We start from the raw sequence: 10,973 nt of genomic DNA, 5'->3' as shown, positions 1-10,973 counted from the left end.
TGCAAGCTCACCGTGGATTGGAAAGTCATAATTAACAATTTTTTAAGTTACCATTGCAGTTAGATTTCACAGTTTTTAAATTATTTTTCTACATTTCAATATGAAAAAAATGAGTACAAAACTATTTTGAAAGACACTGGCCTACCATATGTGGTAACTCCTTACCCAAGTTTCACGTGTATCAAACCATCACACATAAGCTTTCAAGATATTGTTTATTTATTTATTTTAGTTTTTCAAGACAGGGTTTTTCTGCGATATAGTCCTGGCTGTCCTAGAATCCATTCTGTAGACCAGGCTGGCCTCAAACTGACAGAAATCTGCCTATCTCTGCCTCCCAAGTGCTGGGATTAAAAGCATATAACACCACCACCATCTAGCTTTAATATACACTATTTTTATGTGTCAATTATGCCTCAATAAATCTAGACACAAATTACTTAATATTAACAAAGAAAACTGTCAAAAGTTCCCTATTAAAACAAAAAGAAGGAAGGAAGGAAGGAAGGAAGGAAGGAAGGAAGGAAGGAAGAAAGAAAGGAAGGAAGGACCATTCATGACAAAAGTAAAAAATCTGATTATATATTATATTTGGATGTAAAAATTTGCTATATGCAGCTGGGCATGGTGGCACATGCCTTTAATTCCTGCACTCACGAGGCAGAGGCAGGAAGATCTCTGAATTCAAAGCCAGCTTGGTCTACAGAGTGAGTTCCAGGACAGCCAGAGCTAGAGAGAAACCCTGTCTTGGTGGGGGAGCTACATAATTAATTTAAGGCACTGTCAGAAAACCACTGTTAAAATGTATAAGTTGCTTCATAGTGAGGAAAATTTTCTAAACTTTTGTATTGCTGCATTGCTACATCTTTTATAGGTAAGCTACATTCTGCTCAGAACATCCAGAGAGAGCTCAGTTATTTCACAATTATTTGCTGTTTGTCCCTTGCTAAACACTGATGGATTCCAGAATAAGGTAAATGGGACCACAAAGTCCCCACATTTTTATAGAGGTTTGTGGTAGTTAGCTTTTGCCTAGTTGGCGAAACTAAAGTTACTCACCCGGGAAGAAGGAACCTTGCCTCCATTAGCTTAGTCTATAAATATGTCTAGAGGGCTGAAGCATGATTAATAAAAACTCAGGGTCAGAAACCGGGGTTCAACCTGAAGATCTGAAAAGCAAAACAGCCAGCCACTGGCTCTTACCTCAACTGCAGTCTGAAATGGAGATCATGCCTCCAGAAATCTCAGAATGAGACTGTATGTGAGAGCTGTCTCTCCACCACCACCCCCAAACCTCACCCCCATTTTATAATCCTCTCTTGGACTGGGATTAAAGGTGCATGTCATTGTGGCTACTGGGATTAAAGGTGTGTGTTACCATAACCTGGTCTGTAAGGCTGACCAGTGGGGCTGTTTTCCTCTCAGATCTTCAGGCAGTCTTTATTTATTAAAAGACAATTGAGCTGGGCGATGGTGGCACACGCCTTTAATCCCAGCACTCGGGAGGCAGAGGCAGGCGGATCTCTGTGAGTTCGAGACCAGCCTGGTCTACAGAGCTAGTTCCAGGACAGGCTCCAAAACCACAGAGAAACCCTGTCTCGAAAAACCAAAAATAAATAAATAAATAAATAAAAAATAAATAAATAAATAAAAGACAATTGAAATGCCACTACAGAGGGCATTTGATTAATGATTGATGTAGCTCAAATGGACTTGAGCTACACGGGAAATCAAGCTGAGCAAGCCATGGAGAGCAAGTAAGCAAGGCTCCTCAATGGTCTCTGTTCAGTTCCTGCTTCCAGGTTTCTGCCTTTAGCTCCTGCCCTGACTTCCATATAACCTGTAAGACATAATAAAACCCCTCCCAACTCGCTTCTGGTCAGTGTTTTATCACAGCACCAGGGACAAAGCATGGCAGGGTCCCTCCGTCTGATGAGCAAACTGGCCTGAGGTCTTAGCCCAATGGGAGAACTCTTGCCCAGTGTACACAAGGCCCTGGATTCTAGCCCCAGCACTTGGGGTGTTATTAGTTATTTTCGCTATGATAAAACTCCATAACCAAGGAAATTTCTGGAAAGGCGGTTTGTTTTGGCTTACGGTTCCAGAGGGTTAGAGTCCCTTAACAGCAGAAGAACATGCCAGCAGACAGGCAGTAAGTATGTCCGCCAGAGCAGGAAGCTGAAGGCCTACATCCTTTACCACAGTCGTGAACCAGAGAAGAAACTCTAAGCGCCACAGGGATTTTTAATTCCAAAGCCCATCCCCAGTGTCGTGCTTCCTCCAGCAAGCCTGGGCCCCTAAACAGCCACACACAGTGCTACTGATTTGGGACCAAGTGTTCAAATATCTGAGACTATGGAGGATAACTGTCATTCAAACAACTACAATGGCTCAGATGGTGACAAACTCTCTAAAGTAAACGAAAACTTTGAGTATTGAGTAAGATGGAAGTCATATTTGTAAGAAATGACCTGGGGTCTCAAGGAAACGGCCAGGTAAACCAAAGTCTTTCAGCAAGACAAAAAGTTTTGCTTCTACAGAAGGATGCACAGCTGTGCTAAACCGAGCATGCCATCATCACACCAGGTGGGTGTGCCACTAGGGTTTGTTCCTAAACCATGGGGTGTTGCGCCCAATGGTCAGAGCTTAGCCTCACATTCTTGAACTATCGGCTACTACAGAGCAGCGCGGTTTCTAAGGAGAAATGAAACTCAAGCATGGATTTTGATTTCGAGAAATGCAGACCTTGAAAGAATTTGAATTTCTGCCAAGTAACCTCTTCACAGTTTTTTTTTTCTTTTTATGGAGTTTTGTCTTCTTTAACCCTTATATAAGAAAGATGATGGATTTTATTTATGTTTCCCAAATATTGATGGCTCCTGGCATTCACAGTCCTGTGAGCTCTCTTTCCCATCGACTCTGGACTGGACATATGTCTTTCTCTGTCACATACATTCTATAAGGAGAGCACTTGCCCAGAGAGATGGGACTTGATAGGAGAAGGAGAAGTTGTGATAATATGGACAGGGAATTATTCTCCCAAAATGCCATAGTTCCGCTGAGATCTAAGGAAAGTAATTACCCTGCAGAAGAGAATTTTGATGAGAAAGATAAGCTATGTTAGTGAAAAGGGATCGACTGACGAGAGTCTGGGGAGCCAGGGAAAGGCCAGCTAAGGACTCTTCTCCCTACCTTCTGTTGGCGCTGCTGTCTACCCAGATACCACACTGTATCAAAGGAAGTCATAAATGTACGGTCATTATTCCGGACCGTGTTTCTCTGCATGCATCTGAGCAGACAGTCCACAGCTACCGTGTGAACACATCCTGCTAGGGAGAGCAGGGGATAGACCATAGCATCTTTACTCAGTCACTGGACTGAGAGGTCACAGGTGGGGAGAGAGGACCACAGATATGAGAGAGAAGGAGAGACCTAGCTGTCTCATTTTTCCAGCAGAGCCTAGTCCCGCCTGCCCTATTGAATAAATTCAGCCATTAAAGTAACCATGCAGGAACACCGCAGCTGAATCCAAGAAAACACGTGACAAACCAGACCCGTAGTTTTCACTTCCTTTCTCTTTAGAATCGGTCTCACTCTGTAGTCTGTAGCCTAAGCTAACCTCAAACTCTCCATCATCCCGCCTCAGCCTCCCACATGCTAAGGTTACATGAGTGAGGTTCCATTCCAAAATCAATGCGTGCATCTTAGAGAGAGGTGATCTTGTCTCCCAGAAGGTATCTGGCAACATCTGGAGGCAGTTTTGATTTTTTTTCACGCAAAGATTTGGGGATAAAGTACTACTGGCATTTGTGGGTATAGGCCAGGCAAGATCCTAAATATCCCCCAGCCCACAGAATGAGGCAAAGACTCTTCCAAACTCTCAATAATACCTATCATAAGACCTAAACAAAACAGTTTCCTATAATTTATGAAAAGATCGCTGTCACATGATCCCTCACTGAGGCTATGCCGATGTATTTTACCAAGGACATTAAATGAAAATGCCATAGGTTCCTGTCCCTTCACCGGAGTCACAGAAAAATACTGTAGGTATACAGCATATCCCTACATTTCAATAGAAACAGCTGATACCACGATCTTTAGTAACGAGGCTAGGTGCATTTTCCCACAGGGGATTTAGCTGTAGTTTCTTCATGCTCACTGTCTGTCCCTAACTTTGTTCTCTTCCTCTGTGCTTTATTCTTTTTTGTGCAATACTGAGGATTAAACCCAGGCGAGCACAGCCACTTGATGTCTCCAACCCTTTGTGTTGATTTGCTAAAGCTCCAGATGTGTCCCTTTGTTTATGACTTTAGTTGAAACTATGCTCTGTTTAGCAAACTCACTTAAAGTAGTAAGTAGCTGGAAACCAAACTATACCGAGAAAAGTACACGTAAGTGAAAAAATATGTTTGCATCCTGTAACTTGAACCAGTGAAAGAAACAACAAATGATGTGTTGGAGGAAAAAAAATACTAATATTTGCTGCCAAAAACTGTACCGCGAGATACAAAGAGCCAGCATGAGCGAGCAGGGGCAGATGGACTACGAACCTCAAAGAGGACACAAGAAAGCCCCCTGTGAGGCCAGGAAGCTGAGGATCTGAGAAATGGGATTTCAAAATGCATGAAACTGCTTAAAAAAAAAGTGAGACTTGGCAAAAATTGTACTCAAGTTTAGTCTCTTGATTCCCCTTTACTTTCTGAGCCCTCTGACCCTTCTCTCTCTTTCAGCCCCACGTATATAAAAATAGCTACCGTCCCATGGCTCAGATTCCGTCTTGGCTTTACGGGGGACGAGTTGTGTGACTTTGCAGGAGCTACTTAACCTCCCCACGTCTCCACTTAATGATCTGGAAAATGAGAATAATGATTCTCAACCCACAAAGCAGTGAGTTGGTAATCAACATGACAAAGAGGAGTAAGCAGCTAAAGTCAGCTAATATACGTGTGCACACTAACGCATGAACACGGTTGCTCTGTCTCTAACAAATGGCATAGTATCTGAATATTTAATCTCCTGTTTGGGGTACCCATCCTCCTTTCACAGACAGACTGAAAGTCAGAGAAAGCGAGTGAGACTCATTCTCCTCATCAACTTTAGGTTGTCTGCAATATCAAAGAAACAACTGTCTTTACAAGGTGTGGTGGTTTGAATAAAAATGGCTCCCATAGGTCCATAGGGAGTGGTACTATCAAGAGTTGTGGCCTTGCTGGAGGAAGTATGTCACAGGGGGTGGGCTTTGAGGTTTCAAATATTTAAGTCCAATGTCACTGTTCTCCCTCCTGCTTGATGATCCAGATATAGAACTCACAGCCATCTTTCCAGCCCTGCTTGCATGTCGCTGTGATTGCATGCTGCCGTGCTTCCCACCGTGATGATGATGGACTAAACCTCTGAACTGTAAGCCAGCCCCAGTTAAATGTTTTCCTTCTTAAGAGTTGCTGTGGTCATGGTGTCTCTTCACAGCTATAGAAACCCTAACTAAGACACTGGGAAACCCAAGAGCAAAAGAAGTCTTCGTCACACAGGCAGTTGGAAAAGGATCTTCAAGTATATGAAGAGTCATTGTGAAGACCAGAAATTAACCTTGATCTCTGCAGTTGATCACAGAAGTGATCAGCAACAAAGTCAAGGGATGCAGAACTTGGTTCTGTATCATTTCACTTTCTGTGATTTCTACAAACCTCCTTCAGGTCTCATCTCTGATTGGGTGTCTGTTGAACAAATGAAGACGTCTAAGAAGTCCAAGTTCAAATCTGGACTCATCCATTAACTCATTCTTTCACGTCAGACAAATTTATCAGTTCCTTTATGCTTCTGTTTTACCACACGTAAGTCAATAAAATGAATGCAAGTAATTTCCCAAGGAGACAGAACACTATTTATAAAAAATAAGATATCTACCAAGGTACCCAGCATAGTCCTGGTACTACACTCTGCTCCCTCCCCCAAACCACACAATACCATAAGCCACATGTGAGAACTGGAGTCATAAATACCTCACTTCAGGACCTAGAGAACCTTCATCTCCGGTGGTGATTTTTGCTGGCTTTTGTTGCGTTGGGACCTCACATTCCCACTGAACTCATAGAACAAAACCTGCAAATAAATAGTGGGCCAGGCCCTGTGTGTGTGTGTGTGTGTGTGTGTGTGTGTGTGTGTGTGTGTGTGTGTGTGCGCGCGCGCATGCACATGACAGTAGAAATGGATTCTGTTGGTCCACACCCCATCCTTAGGAAGTAGGTATCTGTGAAAGAACTAAAACAGAACAGGTAGGTTATCTCTAGAAAAACATGAATTAGCACCAGCAATATGAACCCAGGGAGTCTTGCCCGTTAACCACTTCCTGCACCACAGAGAAAAAAGCAAAACAAAGAAACTTCATGTGAGCTCCAGTGTGAAGAACATTTGACTGTCATAAGGCAGATGTTGATCCAGAGAGCACAGGGATCCCAGTCAAGTGCGGACAGCTGAAGGGATTCAGGCTCAACAGAGAGTATAAAATAGTAAGCTGGACATGGTCTGATGCCCAGGAGGGGAATCCTGCTGGGTAGAGCTCAGACAGAGCCATGAATTGGGGACCGTTGGGGTCACCTTGTGACATGGAGCCCTGACGTACTTTCACTTAACACAGGAAATAACCCTGTCACCGACAGTTGTTCACTGTGAGGGATGCTGACGCACAGAGTTGAGGTGGGGGCGGTGGGAGCAGGTGGCGGGAACAGAGGCAGCAGAACTTTGTGCCAACAGGTTGGCTGTTTGGAGCCTGTTCTGTGCCCCAAGCCATGTGTGCAGCAGAGGGAGATGGACTCCCGTAGCCTGTCTTGACGTTTTGGTTGTGAGCCTAGCTTTTAACAGCTGGACCTTCTCTACAACCACCCTTCCCCCCAACAACTGCACTATCTACAAATCAGGTTTTTAAAGTTTTAACACCAGGTTCGACGTGGGGTTAATCTTAAGGGGGAAATGGGAAGAAAAGGGTAAAGTGGTCTCAATAGGACTCTTGTTCTCTACTTTAAGAATTATTTAGATGTGGTATTGCACCAGGCTTTTTCTTTTGGGCCACCAGCCAGCTCCCAAATCATGACATGGAGACTTACTATTGGTTTTGAATGCTCAACCTTGCTCGGGCTCTTTTCTGGCTAGCTCTTTTAACTTAAAGTAACCTGTTTCTCTTTACCTACCTTTTGCCTCAGGGCTTATTACCTTTTTTACTTCTGTCTATCTTACATTTACTACTTCATCTGCCTGGTGGCTGCCTGGCTTCTGGCTCCGGGAATTTCCCTCCTTCTCTCTTTTTCTAGAGTTCTCCTTTTACTATTCCCAGTCTATTATAGCCCCACCTATCCTTTCTCCTGCCTGTCTACTGGCCATTCAGCTTTTTATTAGACCAATCAGGCGAGGTTATGCAGGCAAGGTGAAACAAATGCAACACATCTTAACATAATTAAACTCACAGCCTTACATAGTTAAACGAATCCAGCATAAACACATGTAACACACCTTCACGCAGTTAAAGTAATATTCCTCAGCCTAAATAATTGTAACCCATCTTTACATAGTTATATTAATATTCTACAGCATAGTGTCTTGTGCTAACTCTCAAATTTTGTGGTTAAGTCTCTTTGCTGAAGAAAAAACTGTAGTGCCAGTTCACTGTGTGTGTATCAATGAAAAGAATGCACACACACATGTCATATACTTTCTGGAACGCATGAGAGTACTGTCAATATCACTCCACAGTGACAGCAGTAAGGACCCTGATGATAGCTAACACTACTCGTAACTCCATTCAGCTTGTTTTTTTTTTTAAAAAAAAAAAAATCCTTCATTTTTAAATTAAGTGTGTTTTGGTATAACTAGCCTATGTGTAAAGACTTATTCCTTGCTAACTGTCTCACCCCACTCCAGACTGCCCTCTGTTGAGGTCAGGAAGGAGGGAAGAGAGTGGGAGAGAGCAGCAGAAGTTCTTGGAAGAGCCAAGTTAATATGTGCTTTGCCTCTGGATTCCAACCAGTGGAAGAATGGCACACTTGTGACCAAGTGAGGGTAATTGAACATGGACCAAGAATTAGGTGCCATTCAGGGATCACTGCTAATCTGGTCAGACGTGACCAGGGTGCCATGGTTACAGATGTTCTGATAGCCTTACTTTAAAAACATTAGCAAAACAGTGAATGAAATATCTGTAGCAATTTGGCGATAATTGCTAACTCCAGGTTGTGAACAGATGAGTGTTAATTCTGCCTTTCTCTGTGTGAATTTTTCTGTATGTTAAGTTTTCCACATCGAAATTGTTACAAATTGCTTCTTTTTCTCTTGAATGCCCTTGTCTGTCTTATTTTGAATTTTTATCTTTTGCTTTACTTTTTTTAAATAGAAAATTTGGTATATATGAGACACAATCTAAAGCCTGATCTCATATTTGATTGACATTTTAGAGGTGTATCTCTGATACAATTCCAGCATATACACATGGAAATAATACTAAGGCCTTTTTTTCTTTTCATTCCTTCCTTTGTTTTCCCTCTCTCTCTTATTTTTGCATGACTGAGTGCATACAAGACAAGTACTCTGTGACTTAGACCACTCAGCTACATCTGAGTCATTCCCTTTAATACCTAAAGAGTGCATCTCCTGGGAACAGGGACTTTAGAACACTGCATAACACATCATCAAATTCAGCACCCAGTACACATTCAGGCTTCATCAATGGGCTCAGCATTGTCCCCAATCCAGAACTCAGGATCTAACCCAGGGCTGTGTGTCACGCTTGTCATGTCCCTTCATGCCCTTTAGTCTAGACTAGCTTGTCAGGATTTCTCTGTCTTCTATGACATAAGTGTTAAAGAGCTCAGGCATTGTTTTGAACAATGTCCCTTAGTGTAGGCAGAAAAGCCAGTGACTGTTTATTATTAAGGCTTCTGTCAATTCAACCTTTCTCTTTTGTAAGAACAGCTCTAACTGGTTTATAAGAAAAGAAAAAAATGAACGGTTAAACTTGCGAAGTATCCATGAGGAGCATTATCCTCTAGAAGGTTAGGATAAGTTTTGCTAATGAAAAAACTTAATAGAATAAATTTCCCTGACAGAATCAGCTTTAAGCTAGGCAAAAGATAATTAACAACTAAAATAACTTAGTATTAAAACATGCTATCAAAGAACTCTTTGGGGATTTCTAGAAGTTTGAATCTGTTTCTGTTAATTTCACTTATTTTGAACCTTGTAAGATATGAGTATTTTATCTGAGCTATGCAAGATATATTTAGCAAAAGCAAGAAAACCATGTTATAACTTATGGATATCTGCCATAATTAGATTCCTAGATAGAGGGAAACTTGAAGATTATTCCATTCAATTCTTGGTTTTTTGTTCGTTGCTTGGCTTGTCTCAGAAAACAAGGCCTATATCTAGACAGCATCGGACAAACTCTCACAGACATTTGTACAAGGCAGCTCACTCGGTATTGTTGGTAGGAGTCTAGAAGACCTCCCACCATCCATACAGATTCTCTGTCATCATCCACTCATGGTGTAAATTAGCGAGACACCCAGGAGATGTGAAGTGGAAAGTAAGATTCTAAAACAGCACACACAACAGAATCTCACCATTATGAAAGCAAGTACAGATGGTTAATGTGTGGGTGCAGAGCAGAGTTGAGAGATAAATACACCAAATGTCAGTAGCGGTTGCCTCCAAGTAAGACTAGAATTGATTTGATCTGACTTTTGTGTGTGTGTATGTGGCACTGGGTTGAAACTAGGGCCTCTGAAATGCCAGAGGAGGCAAATACTTCACAGTAAGCTACACATGCAACCAATAACTGAACTTTCAATCTGAGTGCAATGAGAATGAGAAATATGAAGCCTTTTGGTTTTGTTTGGTTGGGTTTTGTTTTGTTGGTTTGATGTTGTTGTTGCTCTCTCTCTCTCTTTTTTTCTTCCTTGTACCTCCCCACCCCCAGTTTCACAGTTTTGTTTTGTTTTGAGACAATGTGTAGCTTAGGCTGGCATGGAACTTTATATTTAGCCCATGCTGGTCTCTTGATCCTCCTGCATCAATCGTTTAAATGCCTGTATTATGAGTGCGTGCCACTACTTGCAGTCTGAGGATTTTTTTTTTATCCATATTATTTCACTAAGCAGGAAATTTCAAGCAGTAGCTGTTCCACTTTCCCTAGTGACTATCGATCACCATCAAAAGTGTGTCTGGCAGTGTTTGAAACTGTTGCTGGAAGTACTATTCCTAACACCCAGGGCCAGTCCTGCACACATAACAGTGAAGCAAATGAGCTCAACAGAGAATTCAACAGCGGTTCAGACACCATCAGAGATGTTTTCTCCTGCAGTATATGGGGACAAATACGAAGACCCACAACCAGGCCTTAAGCGGAGCATGAGAGACCTTGGACCACTCAGCCTGAAATGGGATGTCTCTGTTAAATCCCGCCCCCTCAGAGCTCCAGGAATCCTGTAGAAGAGGAGACAGAAAGTGTCTAAGACCAGAAGAGATGGAGCAGATCAGGGGAAGAAGGCTCTCTAAATCAACATGAGCAGAGCTCACATGAGCTCACAGAGATTGAAGTAGCATGTTCAGGGCCTGCACAGGTCTGCACCAGGTCCTCTGCCTGCACACAATGACTTCCAGTTTAGTGTTTTTGTGAGATTCCTGAGTGTGCAAATAAGGGGGGAGGGGGTCTTTGACTCTTGTGCCTTCTCTTGGGCTCTTTTTCTTCTATTTGTCATGTCCAACTTCCATGTGATCGTTTTTATTTTATGTATTTATTTTGTTAATTTTTTAAATGAATGAATGCATGACAACCTAGCTACTGGGGTAAAGGTTAACAACTGGACTGTCATGTATACCTACCTGGAGATGGAAAACCAGTTTTTTCTCATAAAGTGACACTGGATATATCAACCCTTCCAGGTCTGGTCTCATGTTCAGGAGTAACTGACCAACATATAGGG

Source organism: Microtus ochrogaster, chromosome 8 (genome assembly GCF_000317375.1).
Source record: "Microtus ochrogaster isolate Prairie Vole_2 chromosome 8, MicOch1.0, whole genome shotgun sequence".
Taxonomy (NCBI): Eukaryota; Metazoa; Chordata; class Mammalia; order Rodentia; family Cricetidae; genus Microtus; species Microtus ochrogaster.
The sequence above is the reverse complement of the archived record's forward strand: the minus strand, read 5'-3'. Positions refer to the sequence as shown.